Source organism: Dipodomys spectabilis, unplaced genomic scaffold, assembly GCF_019054845.1.
Source record: "Dipodomys spectabilis isolate Male_0828 unplaced genomic scaffold, ASM1905484v1 ptg000051l, whole genome shotgun sequence".
Taxonomy (NCBI): Eukaryota; Metazoa; Chordata; class Mammalia; order Rodentia; family Heteromyidae; genus Dipodomys; species Dipodomys spectabilis.
In genome coordinates this window covers 24,145,840-24,170,115 of record NW_024870728.1, presented here as the reverse complement: position 1 = coordinate 24,170,115, position 24,276 = coordinate 24,145,840, and the positions used below count along the sequence as shown (strand labels likewise).

Here is a 24,276-nt window from a genome sequence, read left to right as displayed (position 1 = left end):
TAAATTAAGTAAAATAAAAATTTCCACTCTTTTGAATTAGGCCATTAAAGCTGTAGCTTAGTCTAAGTACTGTATTAATGAGCAATATCGCAAGGAGAGTATTAATTTTGCATTTCCTGACATAAAAAATTTAAAACATGCAATTTTAGCTTTGCTTTAGGTAATATTTTATATTCCCTTGACTTTTATTTGGAGACCCTAGGAATTAGGGTAAAGAAAGGAAGATGTTCAAAATTGGATGTATGGAGCTCTTATGTTGGTATATGCCACCCTCTCACGTAGGTGTGATACTGTAGATTTAAAGCAGATCTAGCATGATGTCACATTCCGTTTTGTCAAGACATCAGTAGTAAAGCTTTATGTGAAATAGACCTTTTAGGTCTATTGGTTTAATGCATTCCTAACTTTAGTGAAAATAGGCATAGACAAAATGATTAATAAACCCTATTGAATGGGTAGCTAGCTATTCAGAGCCCCATTAATGGGGAACTAAAGTTGGTTCCATATTTGATCCATGTACCCTGGGTGCTGATCCTAAATCATGTGTAAGGCTCAGGGACTGGGATCTGAAGAACGCTTACAAATCTCTAGGATTGAGAAAAGACTGCATGGTTCTCACCAGTACCTATACTTTGAGAAGTTTCATAGTTTTGGCTTTAGATAGCACTAATCACATGAAATCAGAGGTGTAGGATTGCATACCAGAGACCTTTTCAGCCAGCAGAGCACTCCAGTCCAGCAATTGCTACCTTGAAACGATGGTTAGGTCCTTTAATCAGGCAATCCAATTAGCCACACACAAATTACGAAGTCTATGTACCTAAAGCAATTTGTCTGTAAAAAATTTAAAACCTCCCCGGTGAATTTGCAATCAAGGAAAACCTTCGTTCTCCTTCATTTTTTTAAAATTTGAAAGTTGGATACAGTACAGAATAAAACAAACATTTTCAACATTGAATGTTACCTAAGAGATTCTAACGTATCAACCAACATTTTGTTTGAATAAGTTTTAAGAGTGGAACATAGACCATAAGATTAGGAGTTTAATTGTACCATGTTCCCTGACAAGACATGGCAAACACTATATTTGATAAAAACTACAGAATGTCTTATTTCCATTGTTATATAGTTGAGCAACGAAAGATTGCTTGTCATAGCCTGCAGCACTGTCAGTCACAAAGGAACAATGTTAACCCTTATTTGGCAGCAACTCAGCTTTTCTGAGAGCAAAGCAACTAGGACCCAGAGAAAGTATGCTTGCTTATTTTTTCATCTAAGTCCATGCATCTATTCTATGAACAATGACCCTCTGAACTTTGTTCATATTACCCATGTACAGATCACCTTGGACTGCTTCACATAAAGGAAATCCAACTGCCTCTTCCATGGGATTTTCTTACAAGGTTTAAATAATTTTAGAGACAGAAGACTTCTTACAGTTCAGCTCAAACTTCATTTTTACAAATGAAGCTTCTGCAGCCCAGGAAGTAAAATGATGTATTTAAGATTATAGAACTGAGTATTAAAGATTGGCTTAGGTTTCAGGGTGCTGACTCTATGATCTAAGATCAATGAACTGAACTGGACAGGAAGATTGGTCAGGCATGGGTATATGGGAATTTGTATTTGTAGACACCTGCACATGGAAATAAGAACGTTTCTCTTTATGTCTTCCTTATGCTGTGTATTCTCCAGCCCTCAGAAACAAGATCCTTATGAGAACTTTGGATTTATTTTATAACCAGATAAAGAACATAAATATAAGATATTTTTATGGGTCAGACCCAGATTAATCAAGTCCAGCATTCTTTATCTTGGTGAAATATACTACAAATCACCACAGTTCCTCTTACTCTATTTATGGATCTCTTATTCATGGATTTCTTGTTTTTAAAGGACTTTGCTCTTGCTGTATGGAGTATAAGTCTCCTTGTTATATCGGTCTCTCTCCTAATAGTGACCTGGAATTTCAGGAACCAGTTGATGTTCAGCTTCTCCACTCTGATAATTGATATTTCAGCTTTTCTTTATACAGTGTCCTCCTACTGCCCAATAGTGTGACTATCCTACTCTGAGCTGTTTCTAGCTCTATTTTTCAGAGAAGTAGGAAAAATAAGAAAAATCAAACGAGTTGAGAACTTTATCCAAGTTGCATTGAAAGTCACTGGCAAAGCCAAGAACAAAGTCCAAACCTTCTGGTTCTCAGTTAATTTCTAATTCTCAGTCGCAGTGTTCTGTTACCAAAATAAATGTTCTTTTTTGCTTATTTGGAAATTTTCCAATAGAAGAATCCAAGTTAAAAAAAAGAATCCAAATGTCACTAACCTCAGTGATCAGCAGTAAGGCAACAATTTCTCAACTGAATGGAAAGTCATTTTGGGATACAATGACAGAAAGCATGATTAATGGAGAACATTAATATTGTTGTTGAAAGCCAGATATAGACATCAAAGATGGCCAGGAACATTGAAAGGGAATGTGAAGGGTGTTGGATAACTATTTCTCATTCAGGTTGGTGTTCTAGGTATGCAGAGTGAGCATCCTCAATATCATGTGAAAAAATAGTATTTTAATTTATTTCTGTCATTTGACATAGACTCCTGTTGTCTACTGGCCAATGAAGTTGGATATTCTATAAATGAAGTGGAGATAAAAAGAACAATATTGTTGCTGATTTTTTGTTGTATGGGAACTCAATACAGTTTCATATATATTTATTGAGTGCCTAGCTTCTGCCAGGTACCAAGTGATGCTCTTGGGAGATAAACAGTTGTTGTTGTTTTTTCTAATCATGAGACTCAAGTGGTTAAAAAAACAATGTAGACTGGTTTGAACAAAAGCAACTTGGTGGTTCCTATAACTTAAAAACTTGACCACATGGTTGATTAGAGTTTAAGTGAAGTCATTAGGCTCTAGCTTCTCTTGTCTACTGTTTAGCTTGCCTTCTAGTATGTTGACTTCATTTGAAAAGACTATGAGGTAAAGATGACTGCAACATGGTGGTGCAAAGATGTGGAATTTCATGCAGTCTCATTGGCTACCATTCCTGGGATGTAATGCTTTGATTGATTTCCATCTAGTTTCATTAAATGAGGGCGCTTTAAGAGGAAATAGTTGTTTTGAAGGAAGTAAGGATACATTGGGTGAATGCATGTTGAACTTAAGATTTGTATTCTTCTTGAGGAGCACGTGTTCTAGTATCTTAAGAAATTATTAAGAGGAAAGTAAGAAAGGTTATGCAGGATAGGAACAATTTTGAAACTCATCGTAGATTGCTACCTGCTAACTGAATACTCTCCCAAATGGATATACAAAGAAGAACACCATGACATTATAACTGTTTTACTCCTTCAACCCAAATCAGGACTGTGTTCATGAACCATTAGTCATTATATATTGCAACATGTACAAATATTCCTTACTGTCTTTCACTTTGCTGATCTCAATATTCTATATAAAAGACTCAGATTTTTTTGTTTGTTTTTTGTTTTTATTGGTCAATGTGTGGGGTTTGAATGCTGGGCCGGGCACTGTCCCTGAGTTCTTTAGCTCCAGGCAAGCATTCTACCACTTGAGCCACAGCACCACTTCTGGTTTTCAGGTGGTTAATTGGAGATAAGTGTTTTGTGGACTTTCCTGCCTGGGCTGGCTTTGAACCATGATCCTCAGATCTCAGCCTCTGAGGAGCTAGGATTATAGACATGAGCCACCCACACCTGGCAGGACTCACATTTTATATTTTCTCCCACACTTTTCCTTCTCTTTAGGTTTAGTCATCCTGAATACCTAAAGTTTGCAGAGTAAAATTTTCAATAGATTAGAGTGCATTGTTTGTTCTTGTATTTTAATTCTTGAGAACATTTTGGGAGACAGGCTGCACAAACGATCTGATGTGCCTTGAAGCTGGAATGTGTTATCAGGTTTGAAATGCTAATAGGAGTTCATGGAAAGAATAGCTAAGAAGAAATAGTGAGATTAAGTAGAAAAGTAATGGCAAATTTTAAAGAGACCTAGAAGGTGTGTTCCCTAAAAATGGTTGCTGTAATAATAGCAGAATTGTCTATTATCAGTTGAGGAGGCTGGAAACAACATAATTTCCTATCAGCTAAAACACTACAGGGCTATTTCATTAGCCTCACAGAAAAGTGGAACTACCTTGAAAATGATGGCAAACACAAGTTTGAGAAATTCATACTTTGCTCACTTCAGTCATATATCCATCTATCCTCAGTGGTGAAAGAGACCAATGGCAAGGTTTAGACTGAAACTCACTTTGAGTTTAACATAAACTCTTTCTGACCACTCTGCTACTGTTGGGTGCTTTATAGGTCTTGGCAGCAAATTTCAATGTGTGACTCATTAGGAGGAATGGAATGTCAGGATTTAGTAGATCATTCTTAAGAGAAGTCTTTCCTGGGGAAATTTTATGGTTTGCCTAGAAGAGCAGTAGCTTTATAAGAATAAAAAATATTAACATATATATGTATGATATATTATAAATTATATACTATAGTATTATATAAACATATTTATAATACATTTCAGAATCTTCCTCCTTGACAATAATATTACCTTGATTTATGTTATGTCTTTTTCTAGCTCAGACTAGGTTTTATGTGGAGCATTATTTCTGTTTCATTGAAAATTCTCTTTGCAGAAATTAAGGGGTAGATAATATGATGATTCCTATTTTAAAGTTGGGGACACAGAAGCTCAGAGAATAACAAACAAATCCTACTCCTTTAGTATGCAGGTATTAATGCAAATACAAAAACTGGCCCTTCCCCCCTCCTCAACTCCAAAGCTAGCTGAAGATTCTTGGAGATTTTCCTTTTAGTTGTTGGAGACTCAGAACCATTTCCTGTATTGAAGGCCATGAAGCTGAAATATATGCCTTTCACAGCTGGATACGAATGAGTTTGTGACTGGATTCCCTACATATCTCATCCAAGATTTTCCTGTGATTTCCCAAGTTGGCTCCTTATTTTTGCTTAAAACTCTAAACTCTTAGCTTCCTGACTTTTCCTTTACAGAAGGGGAAAACTTTGAGAAGCCACTTGAAAAGGAGATGATAGTTATATCTTATTTGCTATCATCCTCTTCTCACCTCTCAAGCAACCTTGTTTCTCTGCTCTGTGATATTTTCCCTGAAAACTTACCAGCCCAAAGTGGGGATCAAATTGAAATTATTATACCAGAATTCTGCCCACATCCTACATATCCTGACAATCTTAGTAGAGTTACCTGTGGACCAACCCAATGGTGGGCAATTGAGTGGCAGCAAGTAGATATTAGGTTATAAGCCACAAACCATAAAGTCCATAAGTCAGTGGCTCTTAATCTAATTGGTGATTCTTGAGGACCAAGTGCACAGCTTTAAAAAGTATAACAACTTAGGTCATGAATAGCTTGGATGACAGGCATGTACCAACACACCCAACTTATTGATTGAAATACTGTTTTGCCTGGACTGGTCTCAAATCATAATCTACTTGAGTAGCTAGGATTATAGGTATGAACCATAGTGCCTAACCTCATAATTGTACTTTAATAGGTCTAGGGTAAAAGCCAAGGCCTTAGTGATTTTTAAAATGTTCCCCAGGGCTAAGAGACACTGACCATTTACTTATTTAAAAAATCTAGTATTACCTCTTTTCTTCTCCTGACTGTAAGTCTGTGTCTGTACTTTCACTAATAGTCATTCAGACTCAGTCATTCAGTGCAAGGCAACATAGTAGAACATGGAGCTGGTTTTGTATAGTACACTCTACATATGCTCCTTTACTAAGTCTTACAATAATCCTCTCATTATACTCTCATTATTTTTGTCTTGCAAATGAGAAAACTAAAGTGTAGAGGAGCTGAGGAATAGAAATGTCTGGTCCCAAAGTTGAGGCAGAATGACCACCACATTACCAAATATTGATAGCCACACTAATTCTGTGTGTTTCATTTAAACCTTTTTTTCATTTATCTTCATTTCAGTGCTGTAGATTCTTTCAGTCCAGAAAAGAAGAGCAAAAAGTTACTAAAATGGCACCCAGATACTGAAGGGGAAAAAGTGTTCTTCCCTTCCATCACGGAAGCCAAGGTATAGTTGCCACCGACTATTTCCAAAGGGTGACAGGCAGGATGAATGTATCAACACTGTAAGTTCTCCAGTTGTATCATCCACAGCCCACCACCATAACTCACATTAGAAGAAGTAGAGACCTTCAGAGGCATAAATCCAACCTCTAGGGTTTCCTGTTATGACACTTTCCTAAGCATTAGTGATTCTGTGGTATGTAGCAGCTACTCAGGGGGCCTGGATAGTTTTAGGGTGAATCTTGACTTCCACTAGCAGCCTGACACCAAGGAGATCTATCTTTATTTTCCTATTCAGTAGATGGGGAAGTACAGGATGGCAGTGGATAGGTCATGCCCAATGAAGAATAACAAAGGGGAGACACTCTGAACCCAAGAGCTTTGAGTCACCTGTCTGATGACCTGGTCCCTTACCAGGGTCAGGTGAGTATCCACCTAGGAATTTGTGGAGGGAAAAATCCCCAAGGCCCTCTCTGCAGATACCACCATCTCCTCTAGTGTGTGAAACTTAGTTGAAATGGACATCAGGCCAGATTTATGGAGTTTTCCCCATAAGGGTAGGCTGACACCAAAGTAGAAAGAAGGCCTATGAAGAACTGTTTTTGGAAACAGAAAGGGGTAGCAGGGGCACTAGGCCAATTTATGGACTAGTTCTTAAAATAATACTATTTATCCATTTATTTATTTTCAAAACCTATTATTATCTCTTTTCCTCTCCTGAATTGTTTCTTCTTGTTCACATTTTCTTCCAGCAAGATGTTTTCCCAACTTCTTACCCCAGACTCCAGATCTAGTATTATAGATTTTCTACACCAGAGAGGCTTTCAATAAAGCCTGAACTACATGGAAGCAGAATTAGACAGTTTCTGTTGTCAGATTTAAGGTGAGCAACTGTCCCTGTTTGTGTTGCTACTGAAAAAACCTCTTCTCAGGCAAAATCCCCAAGAGGACTTGTTGTCATCTTACAACAACTAATTTTATTATGAGATTCTATGGACGGAAGAAGACTTGCTACAACTAACTTGCAACTATTCACAGCTTTCTCTTCTAGCCATTGTGCACGTTCATTGAAACTTTCTCTGTTCTCAAAGGGATACCAGGGGTCAGGTCCCTCTCATACACTAGGAATTAGGTGAGGAAAAAATAGCTTTCAGTAGCTAGTAGAGTCGGGATTCATTTTCAGGAGAACCCATCCTCCTCCCTCTTGAGACAGTTATGTGGTTGTCAGCCTCTTTGGAATACATTAGCGCTACCCAAGTATGTGAGCACACGGTAGTTCCTGGAGAGCATGGATTTTTTCTGGCAGTAAAACCTTAGCTGTACTGTGACTACAGGAGACTGTGCTAGGGTTTATCGCTTCCTAAGGTAATGTGGAAATTATTGTTGATATTTAATGGTGAGACTTTTCCCCAGGAAGAATGAAGAATCGGAAATCTCACTTTCCTTCTCAACATCCTGCTTCCTTCTGCCTTTCAAAATATCTTACACCCAGAGATAATTTTTTTTTGTCTCACTTCTAAGACAAACAGCACAGTTACATTTTAGAATCAAAATGTAAACTGTTGAAATCCAATATTTTCTGCTCAGAGGGGAGAATAAAAATCTATGGATTGGCTAAGAACTTAAAATTGCATTTTAATGAAAATTCGTGTTTAAAAAAATCAATACCATTAAAGTTAATTACTGAGCATATTTTTGTCTTAATGTAATTTTTTTCATTCATGGCTAATTTCCTCTTTCTTTTTGGGGGGGTAAAGTATAATCAGTATTTCATACTTACCCTTTCTTCTTGGGGGGCTAACTAAGGAAATACCTTCAAGAAAAACTATTACATTGTCTACTAGCCTATACTCTGTACTCAAGTTACTCATTTTTAGCAGAGCAAATGTTGAAAACAGATATAAAAGGACTAAACATAAAGTTTGGGGTATAGTGATACAGAGGATTGACAAAGAGACTCATTTGAATAATAGTCACAGAGTACTGACTGGATACAATGGGCTAGTCAGGATTTCATGTGACCCTCTGTTTTTATACAATGTAAGAACAAATCTGGTGCCAGTGGTTCAGGCCTGTAATCCTAGTTACTCAAGAGTCAGGGATCTAAGATTGTAGTTCAAATCCAACCTGGACAGAAAGTCCATGAAACTCTTTTCTTATTAACATAAAAATCCAGAAATAGAGCTATGACTCAAGTGGTAGAGCTCCAACACTGAGAGAAAAAGCTAAGGATCAATGTCCAGGCCCTGAGTTCAAGCCCTAGTAACAATGCATGTGTGCATATGTGCATGTTCATATGCACACACACACACACAAGAATAAAAATAATGTACAACCTTGCCCTTAGAATGAAAGCCAATATTTTTTGCCATTGTTAATTTTTTATGTGTAGAATCTTATATTTTAGTACTGGACAAATTTTAAAATTAAGTCCAGAATTAAAACATGAAAATGAAATCCCTTACTATGTTTCATCAATGTGAGAGTGAGCTAGGTCTAGGATGTTGGGGGAAGGGCTGAGTGCATTCAGGGTCCCAGAAGAGACTGTCTTCCACCTCATGCTGGCTCACCTCATATTAGGTAGTGAGTCCCACATTATTTGAGGACCCAATTTACTTCTACATTGAAAAGTTGTAAAACACAAAATGGTTTTTCCCCACTTCCTAATTATGAGTAATAAAAATTTAAGAGAATATAAAGTTTAACTTGTCTGTTAATTGAGGGGAAAGAGTCATGCTAAATCTAGTCAAGAACAGAATGGTCACCGAAGAAACACAGAAGAAACTGCCCATGAGGATCCTCCTTGCTATTTTAATTAGCATCTGTCAATTAGAATGACGAGGGGTGGGGGTGGGGTGGGGTGAAATCCTGATTAATGAAATCATCATCCCAAATTGAAAGGGAAGGTCAAAAAGAACATGATGTCTCATTTGCCATCATTTGGAGGGTGTTATATGTCTAAATTTCTGGAATCCTCTTTTAGACCTCCTGAGACCAGACTGTTAATGTGACCACTCAATTAACTCTGGGTATAATTAACTGCCTGCATGGCCTTGCCTAGAACCAAAGCTCTCTGTCAGCAAGATTAGTGCATCTGGCTCACATGAAGGGTTGACATGGTTTCCTGTTCTGCATACTGACAGAGGGACCTAGGGATGGGGGCATTTCCAGTCACCCCCTGACTCTTGTAGGACATAATTGTCCCTCTATGATTTGTCCAGGGCAGGCAGGGGACCTGTGAGAATAGTAGCTAGTAGTTGAACAAATTCCACAGTTTAAGAGGCCAGTTTCAGCAGCTACATTGGCAGCTGAGCTCATGGGGATCATCAAAGGAAGGTTTTGCAGTCAAAGTGATGTTCAGTCATTGAGCAGCAGCCTTCAACCCCTCCCTCCTGTGAAGCGGGTAGTTGGGCACCTGTCCACATCCTAACAAACCAGGCACAGATGCCACTCGGCACTCTGCAGGGCTCCACCAAATGGCAACTGGCAAACTATCACTTCCAAGGTCCTCCTTTCTCCAAGCTTAGCACAAAGTAAAAAAAAATCTTAATTTGCTGGTAACATTTAAATTCAACCCCAATTTTTGGCATTGAAATAATGCTCTGTTTGGAAGACGACAAGATCCCACAGGCTGTGTTTCAGAGAGCTGTGCCCCCACCCTGCCTCTCCCCATCACCTCATTGCCTCCCCCCCCCCCTTACCCCCATGCACCATTGAAAAGGGAGCTATGTGGAAATATTGAGATGAATGGTAAACATTTTAAGGACAGAGGCAAAAGTGTTTGGGAAATGTTAATAACACCTTAAGCATGTAAGTGATTGGGATGGGGGTAATATTTCTTGGTCATTTATAGATGTGATCAGCACCTTTGAATTTGTTGATTTAGGAATCATTCTAAAGAATATATGGTTTGGTAGTCATCTTAGTGAGCAATAAATAAGAAGAGATATGTAAGAAGCCTCTCCATTGAAGGAAGTTTTGTCTCTGTGTGTGTGTGTGTGTGTGTGTGTGTGTGTGTGTGTGTGTGTGTGTTAATTCTGTGCCACTGTGCTGCCCTGGACCTAAATCTACCTATTTGCCCTTCTCTTATAGCTGGAATGAAAGGCACATGATACTGTACCCAGCTTTGTATTGGTTGAGATGAAATCTAACAAATTTTTTTTTTCATCCATGTTGGTCTCAAACCTTGATTTTCCCTATCTTAGCCTCCCAGGTAGCTAGGGTTAGAGTCATGTAAAACTGAACACAGCTAAGAATTTTGTTTTTAAATAGAGAAAGAGAGGCAGGGAAGAAGAGAGAAAAGCTGACTAAACAGGACTGTGAGGTTATATCTAGAAGTAAGTATATAGAAACCTAGGAAAGAAAACTGTTCTTTTCTAAAAGTGCCCTCAATGACACAATAAAGTCCATTTGACTTTTTTAAAAGTAGCAGAATTTAAATGTCTTGAGATATATAAGACAAAGCAAGCCTGCTGGGGTTCTGATCCAGCTATGGGACTCTGCTTTGTTCTTTTGTTTTCTACCTGTATGATGGATGTAACAGTAATCATAGGGTTGCTTTGAGGATTGGTAGGTTAATTTGTTTAAAGCGTGTAGTGCAGTGCCAAGCACATACTAAACACTCCATACATGTAGTCTTTTCTTGATATTTCAATCTGAGATATATACAAATTTGTGTGTACAGAGATATAAAATCCATAGTAATACAATGCATATGGTGAGAGTTGTACAGCTCTGTGAATATAAAAAAATGAAATATAAGCCAGGCGCCGGTGGCTCACGCTAGCTACTCAGGAGGCTGCGATCTGAGAATCGCGGTTCAAAGCCAGCCCGGGCAGGAAAGACTGTGAGACTCCTATCTCCAATAAACCACTAGAAAACCGGAAGTGGCGTTGTAGCTCAAGTGGTAGAGCGCTCGCCTTGAGCTGAAGAGCTGAGGGACAGCGCCCAGGCCCAGAGTTCAAGCCCCACGACCTACAAAAAAAAAAAGAAATATATAATTAGTGGGTGAGTGAATGATATGTGACTTAGATCTCAGGAAAGATGTTTCAGGGGAAGAAAAAGCAGAGTGATAAAGAGCTTGTCCTGTTCCTAATAGGAATTTTCTTCTTTGTCTAATGGAAATCTAGTGAAATGGTAGAATTCTGTAAAACACATGTAATTTTCCTAAATCAGATCTTTAGTATTCCTTTCAGCTGTGAGAGAGCTCTAAGATGAAAATATTTTGAACCACTCATCTTTTCATTTGTAGAAATAAAAAAAATAGTGAAATTGAAGAGAGAGACAGGGAGAAAGGAGAAGGAGGAGTGGGTTAGGGAGGAGGTCAGAGAGAATGAGAAAGAAAGACTATGTCTACTTATTAAGAGGTAGAGCTACTATCACTTGCATTTGGCAGATGTTCAAAGGCAGGCTGGGGATTGAGAGAGCTTTGGGAAAGCTTTCTATATCATAGGGTTTGGGAATGCAGGAATGCTACACCCAACTATGGCACTTTAGCGTTTGAAAAAAAAAAAACAGCAGAAGCAAAATCACCCATCTACCTTGAAATAAATCATAGAACACTCATTCAAGAGCTAGCTTATGTCTGAGGACATGAGGATGCAGAAGAGAATCTGAAACATAGCCCCCTCCACAGCTATCATTGGATCTATCATTGGATCATACATACTTTGTTCAATGTTATTTTCTCTATGGCTTTCTACTAAGCAATGAGAAGAGATTTCCAAGCAGGGAGTTCTTGGCTTTTAAGTCATCAGCTTGGAGAAGCTAGACACTGGATCACTAGAAATAGATGTCTTATGCAATTTAGTTTCGGGCTCTACCTGGCTCCTCTGGCTGATTATGAGTTGGGGAGGAGGAAAATAAAACCCATAGGGAAGCTGAAAGATATTTTTTGGTAGATAGCAGCTAACCATGAGCAAAGGGATATGCAAAGAAAACCTAAAAAGAAAATAAAGTTCCTCATGGCCTCCAGTCCTTAAAGGGAAAAACGTAGCAAAGAGACATAAATGGTGACCCTGGAAGGAAGAGATCACAAGGGCTCTGAGAGAAAACATTGTACTATAATTAAAGCTTCTTGACTCACTGCTGACCTCAGTCCTGTAGGCTGAACCTAGGGATAGGAATTTCTCACAGGCAATATCAGTAAGTACTCAAAACCCAAATGCAAATTCCATTTTCTCACCCTAGAGATAACTCTCTTTCAGTCTATTGAAAGTGTATGCGCAACAGGTCATTAAACTGCTTTTTTTTTTTCTGAAGAGCACTGGCTCCTTACTTAGACCCAGAAATTAGCTAAAAGCAAAAGAAAAGCTTGGCATTTCTGCCTCCATTCTGTATTTGTCTTTGTCTAAGCTATTCTCTCCAGTCACTCTGTGCTCAACCTGGATTTCAGAGAAGACAAGACTGTCTGATCAATAACATCTTATGACAACCCCCAAGTGAGGACAGTTACTTGTAATGAGGTTGCTCCCTGGGGTGTGAAGAATAATCTTATAAGAACAAGATTATTCCCATCTGCTAATGTCTACCATATCAAGATCTCCAGAACCCAGGAGAACCAGAACTGAGATCATGACCCATCAGGCTATACCAATCCTGAGGACTCTTTGTGCCCTTAATTCTTCCATTATTTAAACCTAATGCTCATCTCTGTACCTATGAGGTGTCTAAAGATGAACTGAAGTGCTGTCTTCTCCCAATATGCCCATGCCAGATAGTGACTCTCCTTCTTCTGCTCTTCATGATGTCTCTATTTGGTAGATAGGGGTGAGTGGCCAGACCTGACATATTTCTTCTCTAATATGGTTTACTGTCATTTTTACTGCATTTCACACTTTGCCTATAAAGTCTTTTCTAGCTCACCATCATTTGCCGGTCCTATTTGTTTTAGGCCAATTGCCATAGAGATTAGACTTCAGCTTTGTGGATTGTGTCTGCAGTGGTTGTGGGTCAGAGTTCTCTTGGCTACATGACCTGACTACTCTCTATTTATGTATTCAGTCTTCTGAAACAGATTATACATTTAGCTAAGGATTCCTACTAAAGAGGATGGAGTGTTTTATTGTGTGTTTCAGCTATAATAGGTTTCTATAGTTCCCAAGAATGGTAATGATAAGGTAAGAAAGGCATTGATAAAGAGAAATAGGGTAGAAAAGAGATAAATGCATTTTTAAATTAAAAAAAACATCATTAGGGTGCTGTTGAAATAATTTTAAATGAGTACAAGCACATTATTGCAAAGTAAAAATCTCAGCTGCTCTGCCAGTCTAAGCAGTACAAACTTTTCTCATTGGACTTCAAATTATTCCAGATGGGCCCAACTGCACCTTTTCTCTCCCTTCTTGGGCTTTACAACTAATACCTACAAAACCCTCTCAGAATTAGGAAATGAAATTGATGAAGATTAAGCTATGAAATTTACTTAGAAAAAGTAAAGCTTACTAGCTCCTTACTCATGAGAGATGTCATCATGGAAAAAATGGTATAAGAGCCTGGCATCAATGAATTGTGAGATTCCATTTAAAACCCCTTGGTCCATCGCTTGGCAGCATATTCAGAAAAGTTTCCAATGAACAGAGAGCAGAATATTAAGGAATGAATCCTTATTCTCTATATTAGGAGAAATATGGGAATAGTGTGTCATTAAAGTTTGTAACAAGTTAGAGAGAGAGAGAGACAGAGAGAGAGAGAGAGAGAGAGACTTTTGAGAAGTCAGAAGTTGGAGAGCCTCTGTAAAAGTAATGAATGTGACCCCTGTAGGAAAACCTCCTGCTATTTTCCAGATTTTACTATGTGAATTCCCACTGGAGGAGAAGCCAACAACTGCAGCATATAGGAGAGCCTCTGTGGATCATCCATCCTTTAAGAAGCAGGCCTTGGTCCAACCTGGATACAAATTCTACAAGTGTTGGAAATGTTTCAGGATATTGGGGTATCATGTGAAAATAAAGACACCAACTTGAAAGGGACGCAGCAAGACAAGATTCTCCTTCTGCAGAAGGGCATGCTACTGATGGAAAGCCAAGTAATCTAGGGAACTGGGCAGTCCACACAGATTTTATCCCTAACATGTTACTAGCCCTTGTTTGGATTAGTCACAACTTAGTTTCACACCATCTTGCATGACTGTTTAGTTTGAAAGGGCTTGAAAGTTTGAGTAATCAACTGACACTGTGATGATCCTCCCCTACCCCCAAAAAATATAAAATGTGAAATTTAGAAACAGAACAAAATGATTAATTTTTAAGAATATGGTCAAACTTGAAAGGCAAGATCTCCCTGTAGAAAACAAAAAACTCAAGGCTAGTCATTAAAAGGAAAAATTCCAAAGATAAAGGTTTGAAGTGAATTAGTGAGTTAAACACCAGGTTACTGGAATTCAGTAAGTAGTAGTAAAACAATCAGTCTCTGCCATGGGGACTCTCCAGGCCAGGGGCAATGCAGAAGGCACAGTGACCCGAATAACTGGAATCAAGCCTGACCTCTGCAGAATCTGAGAAATGGATGAGCGGGAAACCAAGCATAACCGCCAAATTCCTGCTAACTGCGTAATTCTCGCTTCTGTACCCTCAGCTTGCTTGCTCTGGCCTATTGCAAAAAAGGCCACCTGCATGTAGCTTGTGTCCTTAAGCACCCAGCACATCCACATATCAGGACTGCATTCCTAAACTCTGCAAGCTGGACGCAGATGCCACACAGCAATAAAGACTCCTAGCCTAATTGACCACGTGTTGGGATATCTTGTTGGGAAACCAGGGTACTACAAAACCAGGACATTGGTTTAAAGCAGGAACTTGCCAGGAAAACAATGAATGTGACTTAACTGAAATAACTTCCTGTAAGATGGTGGCTTCCCTTAAAATGGCAGTGCTTCTGCCAGACACCACTTTGTTAGAAAAGATTCTGACTGCTACATAAAGGAATGCTGTTGTTCTTCATATTTAAAGATTTCTGTACACAATGGACAGAAGTGTTATCAATGCAGGGAATGTGGGAGAGTCTTCTGCTGTCCTTCATCTTAAGGGCACATGCTAGAGATGACATTGGAAAAGTTCAATATGCATGTAAATAAAGCATGTGGAGAAGCTTTTAGCCATTCTTTATGAGAAAAATCAGAGCTCAGGTCTCCTAAGGGAGTTTCGCTAGGAGTAAGACACTTAACTACTGTTAACAACAGTCGTTTTCTAGGTCTTTATTGTAAATACTCTTTATTCTCAGTGAATGAGGAAAACTGTGTGGAGCAGGAGTTGGATCCCTTCTATGAGAGCTGATAGACCCTTCCTTTGTGCCTAGCTGCCTTGAGAAGGAAGCTGTCTACTCCCCAATCTTTGGCAATGGCTGGACAGTCATCCTGGCAGCCTGGCTGCTTTAAACCTTCCATCACTGCTCCAAGGCAATTCCAGCCAGCTGCAAGGAGCATGGAGAACATGCCTGCTGCTGAAGCATTTCTTCTGCTTCATGAGATTTTGCTGTAGACACTACTCAAAGCTAATCAAATCAACACAAGGAAGACTTCAGCTGCATAAATCTTCTATTCCTACTTAGGATAGGATCAGGATCAGCTCCTCAATGACTCAGCAACAATCTCATGATTCGTGGAACTAGAATCTATACACAAAGCACGCCACACCCCTCTTCTAGCTATATAAGCAGGTATTGTTCTTTTTCTTCCTACTGTTTCATAGTCCAGAAGGCTTCTCTCCTGTGTGCTATTTCACAGTTCTGCAATCTTTAGCCAAAAATAAAGTCTTTTAAAAAAATTGAATAGTTGTTTATTGCCTGTTCCTGATCTTTACCGTGAGTAGAGGAGGATGAATTGGTAACACTAAGAGTAGATACCTCCTAGAACCTTCAGTCCCAGGCTCAGGCAGCAGCAGTGAGAAGGTGGCTGAAAATTTCCCAGAATGGCAAGGAACAGAAATTTGCAGAGAGCTGAGACCCCAGAAGTTAAGAGATGTTGAAAAGGCATAGGCAAGTGATTGTGAAGAACAAAAACTGGGAAAGCTGCAAGCCCGTGGATGAAAGGTTTCCAAAGAGTGACTGAAGGCTAAGAACCAAGGGGCCAAAGATCAAAGATCAGGAGCTCTTCACAAAGTATTGTGGGATGAGTGATAGGAACTCAAATCCTAGGGCAACAAAGCTTCTAACTTGAGCACCCAGGGCTGGAAATCTATGTTTTTGTTTTTGTTTTGTTTTTTAAATTTTATTGTCAAGGTGATGTACAGAGGGGTTATAGTTAGATACATAAAGTAGTGAGTACATTTATGGTCAAACATTGTAAAGCTTGCGATCATTAGCCTGTAGTTCTCTGGGCCTAGATCTAATTAGATTGTTCTGTCTGTGAACTTATATTGCAAACCTCTGGCTTTAATGATGGAAGGCATAAGCCCCTCTAGTTTGTGTGTGTGTGTGTGTGTGTTTTATGTCAGTTCTGGGGTCAAGGCTGATACTCTACCACATAAGATGAGACTCCACTTCTGACTTTTTGGTGGTTCATAGGAAATAAGAGTTTCCTAGATTTTCCTGCCCTGGCTGGCTTTGAACTACTCAGATCTGAGCCTAATGAGTAGCTAGTTACAGGCAAGAGCTGCTGGTGTCTGGCATGCCTCTTGTTTTAATGACCTAGAACTATAAGTCACTGGCATTTAAGAACTCAGTACTTCTAAGGCTATGAGAGCTACTCCTTGCCTATTTATCAGTGCCACTGAACTAGAACAATCAGCCATTTGTGATATTTGAATGTGACAGGCAGACTCTCGGGAGCCCCTCCCCCCACCAGATGCCTTAGTATTTACATCTTTAGCTAATTCTCTGTCTTATGTTTCAGTTGATCTTGTTGAAAGAAACAGAGAACCATATTTGAAGAGGTCAAATTGGGAGTCTTTATTAGAAAGTCAGTGACCACAGATGGACTCTTGTCACAAAGACCTGCAGTCTCTTGAATACACTGAACACTACTGGAAAACAGCCATGACAGGTGTAAAGCAAAGAAAGAACAGAAAAGCAATACCAACAAACCAGATTGACTCCAATGGAGAGCTGAACTGAACTCTCCAGAGGAGAGCCAGGAGACAGGAGATAGGAGGCATGGTGTCAACGCACTGGAGCTGGGCGGGGCCTAAATAGTCAACGTCATGGGGCAGGGTCACAGGAAATTTTCCTCTCATGAATTCAAAACATAGGACTGACAGGTTCAGTAACCTAATGTCCAAGTCCCCACCCCTGCCTCTGGGAATTCAGGCATGCCCATTACCTGGGGGTGAAACCTCCCTATCTCTACCATGAAGACAAGATGATGCCAGTTAAACTCAATTCTCTATCATCCATCACGTAGCCAAGATGGCACTGGTTAGGTATCCTTATTTCATTCTAATGGTTTTCTTCTGACCAGTAGGATATATTAAAATTTATGAGGTCACTTTCATGATTTGGCTACACAATAATGCTTTGATGCAACAAACTCAGATGTTGAAGAAGTCCATCTGGTAAGGAACTGAGCTACCTCTAGGGAATAGTCATCCAGGCCTTAAGAACCCCTACAAAGAACTGAATCCTGCCGTCAACCATATGAGTTTTTAAGTGGATGCTTCTTTCGTTTCTTTGTAGATGAAACCCCAGTGGTATCCAGCTTAAAGCCTATGAGAGATCCTGAATCCCAATCCACAGAAACTGTGAGTTCACAAATGTGTGCTTGTAACCATTTGTTCTGTGACCCAAAATAATGAATGCATAATTTCTCTATCAGCAATTAAAATTTTGAGTGGTTAATGTACAAATTGTGAGAAAATAACAAGGTTTTCAGAATTTTATAAACAAGGACATACACTGGAGACAAGCCATCAAAAATCTAAAGAATATAGCCAAGATATTGCTTTTCCTTTATACTTTAAGACACATGAGAACTCATGCTAGAGAAAACTCCATTAGTTACAACTCTTATTCATGTAAGACCTCACCCTGTAGAATTAGGAGTTAGGGATGTCCAGCCTGTGGTCTGTACAAGGTTTTTGAAATTATTTGGTACATGAAGAGCAGGCATGTATGCTTCTCATATGCTTCTTGTTGTTGCCCATAGCTGACTGCCTGTATTAATAATTTTGTATGGCCCTAGAATGATGTTGTAAGCATTCAAATGCTTACAAAGGTTCCTCACCCCTGATGGATAAATCATGTGAAAGCAGGGAATTTCTAAAGGTTTAATCATGTGTGGGATCTTAGTAGGTCGTATGAAAATTATGTAGGAAAACTTTATCCTTTATTTCTAGGGTACATACAAGAACTCTACCCTAGAAAAAAATTTCATGCAGAGAAACAGAAAGGAATTCCTTTTAAAGGTATCCATCAATAACTCATCTTTAAAACAAAAACCAAATCCATACCTCATTAATTTCCACTTTTTATATTCTGATATAAATATTAAGGCAAGAAATACCCCTTTAAGAACCTTTCAAGTTATAGCATACCAATTTCTATCTATAGTGCATTTATTATGTTTGGGTTATTCAGAGAGTATTTTATTTCTATTAGTCTTTTAGACCCATGAGAGCATATTTTAAAAATTATCTCTTAAGTTTTCTAAGATGTACAAGTTGTTATGTCGAAAAACGAACTTAACAACTTTGGTGGGGAGTGGGGGGAGGAATGGGTGGGGGGAGGGGAGGAGTATGGGAAGGGATGAGAAGGGGAAACAATGAGGAGGCAACAATGCTTGATAAGAAATGTACTCGTTATCTTGCCCATGTAATTGTAACCCCTCTGTACGGTATTTTCACAATAAAAAAAGAAAAATTTGAAACTAAAAGATTATGCAAGACATATATTTATTATAGCAAATTTCTTTTACATTGGTCTATAAAGTTAAATTCACACCTCCACTGTTAATATTGTACTTTTAGTCTTTATTTTTGGTACAAAACTAAGTGTTTTAAAGAGGGTAAATAGGAGCATAAAGAGAATTTGCTGAGAGGGAGAGAAAGTCTTTTATGTGTAAAATAAATTATTCTTGGTGGATGATGTAATGGAAATAGGGAGCAGAGGTTGAAGATGTACAATGACACACACAGGCTACACTTCTAAAATATTTTTTTTAAGAAAATATGTTTCACCTTATGAAACAAGTTTCAAATTTAATTTTTACTTATTTTAAGGTCTGGGATGGAAATACCACATCCATTTTCTTTCCTGTCATTGTGGCTCCTAAATTGGAACAAACGGAATACTGTTGCCAAGGCCTTCAGAAACCATTTTTTGGTCTAGGAAAGTCAAGTCTCAGTCCCAGGTATAGCAAATCTCTGTTGTCCTGTCTCAGCCAGTTTAGCGACCATTTTAGATGCAGAGTCCTCTGCATGCTTTATCATTTAAAATAGATTATTTGCTTTTCCAATTATAATAATGACAGAAAAATGCTCATCTGTTGGAGTTACCATAGTAACCTTACTCCTTTTAAGCAGGAGATGGACACTTAACACTTCAGTTCGGGTTCCATTTTCAGAAGCCAAGATGCAAAGACTCCACTGGTGAATGGCATACCATAAACTCTGTGTGTGCACATGTTTGTGTGCATAAATATTAATATAAATCCATTAGAGACATGGATCATAGCTCATTTTTAAAATAAATTACTTTCTGACAGAGACATGTGAAATTAATTGAATAGCAAACAATATCCAAGAGGTAGATTTAACGCATAGCTTCTATTTATTATGTGTGTATGTATATATATATATATTTAATTAATTAATTTATTTATTTTTACTGGCCCTGGAGCTTGAAATCAGGGCTTGGGCTCTGTCCCTAAGTGTCTCTGTGCTCAAGGCTAGCACTTTACTACTTGAACCACAGTGCCACTTCCAGCTTTTTCTGAGCAGTTTATTGGATATAAAATTCTCCTGGACTTTCCTGCCCAGGTTGGCTTTGAATAATGATCCTTAGATTTCAGCCTACTGAGCAGCTGGGATTACAGGCATGAGCCACTGGTGCTTGGCTGATCTATCTATAGAAATATATGTATATATAGAAATATATGTATCTATATCTATCTATCTATAAGTAGATATAGATACATATATTTTTTAACTTACAGGAAATGGTTCCTTTCCTTAAAGGACTAAAGGCTACTTGATAGGTCTGAGTCACTCAAATGCATTTCTTTCAGAGAAAAAAAATGGACTTCTATTAGTGAGATGACTGCCAATATTTACTTGATTCAGGGCAGCCTGAATCATAACATGAAGGACAGGCTGGGTGGGATGGGATGCTGGTACTGGGGCTTGAACTCAGGGCTTGGGCACTATAGCATTATTGCTCAAGGCTGGCACTCTACCACTGGAGCCAAAGATCCACTTCCTGCTTTTTGGTGCCTTATTGGCGATACGAATCTCATGGGCTTGCTAATCCAGGCTATCTTTGAATCACAGTCCTCAGATCTCAGTCTCCTGAGTAGCTAGGATGTCAGGTGTGAGCTACTGGCACCTGGCAAATCAAATCTTTTTAATCAGGAACAAAATAATCATGGAGAACCAATCTGAAATGTGACATCAATAAGATAGCTACATGTGTCCAACATGAACCTGCAGATGAACAGCCTAGGTTCAGTGAAATCATTTGGTTCTTGGGAAATACACTTTGAAATAGACAGCTTTATAATGTAGAGTGATTGAAAGACATTGAAATTCCAGACAAAGTCATAAAAATATTCCTGCTTATATATATATATATATATATGTATATATATATATATATATTCCTGCTCAAATCTATCATGGCATTTTAAGGAGTGCTGAGTCCATAAATTCTGACTTTTATCAACAGCACTTCAATAATGTTCAGAAAATAAACTTCACAGGAAAACCTCGGGTGTTCAATTAGTGTTAAACGTTTTAGGGCAGAAACTGAGATAATGAAATTATGAGGACAACGGCAGCTTAATGTTTTGTGGCTCACAAGAGATTTATGCATTCCAATATAACCTCAAGCTACGCATATGGCATAATAAAAAAAGAATGGATTCCTGACAGGGGATTGCAAGAATTAGACTGTACTTGTCTTAATACTGGCTCTTTGTTTTAACCAAAAGCTTTAAAAAAAAAAAAAGTCTGTCCCAAACTTCTTCTCAATACAAATTCAGGCTGTACTTTTCCTTAATACCCCCTTTCCCCAACATTATTCATTCAAAACATGTTGGAATAGGGGAGCATTACTTTCACAAGAATCATTTCCTCTTTATCACAAATTGCATTAGGCTCCCATGGGTCCTGTGGGAACTGCTGATTTAAAAGAAGTCACCCGAGAAATGCCTGATCTCTATACTAAAAAAGAGCAAGCAGTCACTCCCATACAAGGTTTCCATAGTTTCAGCAGGAGGCAAATGCCTAATCAATGGTGGTACCATTCTCTGCCAGGGCATCTGGCTGTGCCCTCACCCTGCTTGCAAAACCTGGTGTGAACATACTCTTTTTGAGAAGTGGGAGGGATCCATCTTGAAGTACCCCTGTGGATCTTGCAGGATTTCTCTCAAGGCTCATTAGGTTGGAGGATTGCTGGGAAAATTGAAAAGTCCTCTAATATTCCTCCCTGGCTGTCTATCAAGGCATTCCCCAGCAGTCTGAAGACATTAAAGGACTGAGTCAAAGAGACTGCTGATGGGCTCATTCCTAGTGGGCATCTCAAAACAGATTCTAAAAACATAGTTTGGAAATGTTGGGTGTCTCTTCTTTTGCTAGCTAAGTTTACTTTTCCATGTTTAGGAGTGGTTACCATGGATTTTAAAAATTACTCTTGAGTACCTATTATCGTGTGTGTGTGTGTGTGTGTGTGTGTGTGTGTGTGTGTGTGTGTGTGTGGTGTGTATATATGTGTGTTTATGTTGGGACTTGAACTCAGGGCAGGGTGCTATCCCCTTAGCTTTTTCACTCAAGGCTGGCATTTTAGCATTTGAACCATTGCTCCACTTGATGCTTTTTGCTAGTTAATAGGTGAGAATAGTCTCACAGACTTCTGTTCAGGCTGACTTTGAATCAAGATTTTTAGATCTCTGTCTCCTGAGTAGCTAAGATTACAGATATGGGCTACCTGCAAAAGGCAGAAGTGAGATCTTTGTTTTATTTTCAACATAGTATCTAGTGAGTATCACTGCTGCATTTGTTCACCCTTTGTCTCTCTATTTCTATGCTGTCCTTCCCTTCCCAAAGACAAAAAGGAAAGAACATGAAAACGGCAACAAAGAAAAAACATTATTTCCATTTCCTGGAGTTCATTTTATTTTATATAATCAAATGCACATAGGTGTTGGGCCTTAGTGTTCCTCTCCTAAAAGTACCCTCCTTTGGTGTCAGTATACGTGAGTGCCTAGAGACCTGTGTAATTTATCTTGTCCCAGTGTATTTTAGATGTAGCTTCTGCATGTGAGAGAAAGTGCACCTTTCATATCTCTGAGCTTGGCTTACCTCACTTAACATGATTTGTTCTAGGTCCTAGTCTTTCTAGTGGCTGTGTAAAATTCCATTTTGTATAGATACCACATTCTTTTGGATCCACTCATCTACTGTGGGCTAGCCGGGCTGTTTCTGCAGCTTGGCTATTGTGAATAGTGCAGCACTGAACATGGATATGTAAGTATCTTTACCATATCCTGCCTACTAATGGTCTGGGTAGATGTCCGAGAATGGTATGGCTAGAATAAGGTAGTTCTATGTTTAGTTTTTTGAGTAATTTCCAAACTTCCCTCCAGAATGATTGTAACAATTTACATTCCTACCAACAATGTAATAGGTCTCCATTTTCCCCATATCTTTGCCAGCATTTGTTGTTGTTCAAATTCTCAATGTTGGCCAATCATACTGGAGTGAGATGGAAATTCAGGGTTTGAGTAGCATTTCATTTATGTCCAGGGATGATGAGCATTTCCTCATGATATTTTTTTTTTGCCATCCTTACCTCTTCTGAGAAGTTTCTCCTTAGCTCCTTTGCCTATTTAGTGATTCTCTTATTGGCTTTGGGAGAGGTCAGTTTCTTGAGCTCCTTGTATATTTTGGATAGTAGGCCTTTGTCAGATGTACTGCTGATAAAGATCCCCCAGTCTGTTGGCTATATTTCTAGTATATATATATATATATATATATGTCCTTTGCTGTGCAGAAACTTTTGCTTTCCATGTAATCCCATTTGTCAAGTCTTTCTTCTATCTGCTGTGCCCCTGGGTCTCTTTTCAAAAAGGATCTCTTTATTTCAATGACCTTGTTGAAGTTCACATTTATCTTTGGAATAAATATTATTTTTGAGGTTAAGTGCAAATTCATATACTGATATATATATATATATATATGTATATATAATTCCACTTTCCCAGGATAAGCTCATATGGTTGTAATTAAAATTCTCCGTGGAATGGAGTAAAAATGATTTGGAGTTATAGAGACCTGGACCTAAATTTGGCCTAACCACTTGATTTTGGAGATGTGTTTAACTACTCTGAGCTTCACTGACCTCTATAAATGGGGGTAATAATTGTTACAAGGTTGGGGAGATAGAGTGCTTAACACAGTGCCCGGCATGTTTTAGAAGCTCAATAAGTGCTTTCTTATTTCGTGAAACTCTTGAAAGATTAATATCCTTGTTGGAACCCGTAGTTTATAAGCCTTTCATCTTTCACCAGAAGATGATGGCACAATTTCACTACCTCTCCTGGGTCCTTTTTCCTCCCAGTTGTGAAGAACCCAGGATTATCAGCCTTTGGTAAGGGCAAGATGAGGCATATAATTACAGACTTGAAGGAATTTTATGGGGCCAGTCTGTTTCTAAAATACAAAAGTTGATCATAATGGCTATGATTTATGGCTAGGAGACCTCACATATCATATTATGTCACATGTAAACTTCCCAGCAATAATTGAAATTGGTGTCATTTTATCCCTACTCTCCAGATTAAGAAACTGAGGCATAGAGAGGTTACTATACAGCTCATGGAAAATTTAGCACTCAAATTTAGCTATATGTCCAAAACCTTTTGTCTTGGTCACAATGTAATGCTGCTTTGTAAAACTATTAACTCCCTTTTGAAAAAAAGTTAAGAATATGAGACAAGGTTTAGTCATCTTTATAATAAATCAATCTCTAAAAACTTCTCTCATATTTAGTAGAGATTTTTTTCTCCTCTGTAGTTCAGTTCATTTGTTTTGACTGGTACTTTAT

At 38.6% G+C, this 24,276-nt stretch overlaps 1 long non-coding RNA gene across 1 annotated transcript; it reads left to right on the top strand.

The window, feature by feature from the left end:
- Positions 1-750: 750 nt before the first annotated feature.
- On the top strand, positions 751-22,550 carry LOC122107351. Its single transcript, XR_006147347.1, has 4 exons — positions 751-761; positions 12,455-12,461; positions 13,798-13,799; positions 22,439-22,550. It is a non-coding gene; the product is annotated as an uncharacterized LOC122107351 (long non-coding RNA).
- Positions 22,551-24,276: the final 1,726 nt, after the last annotated feature.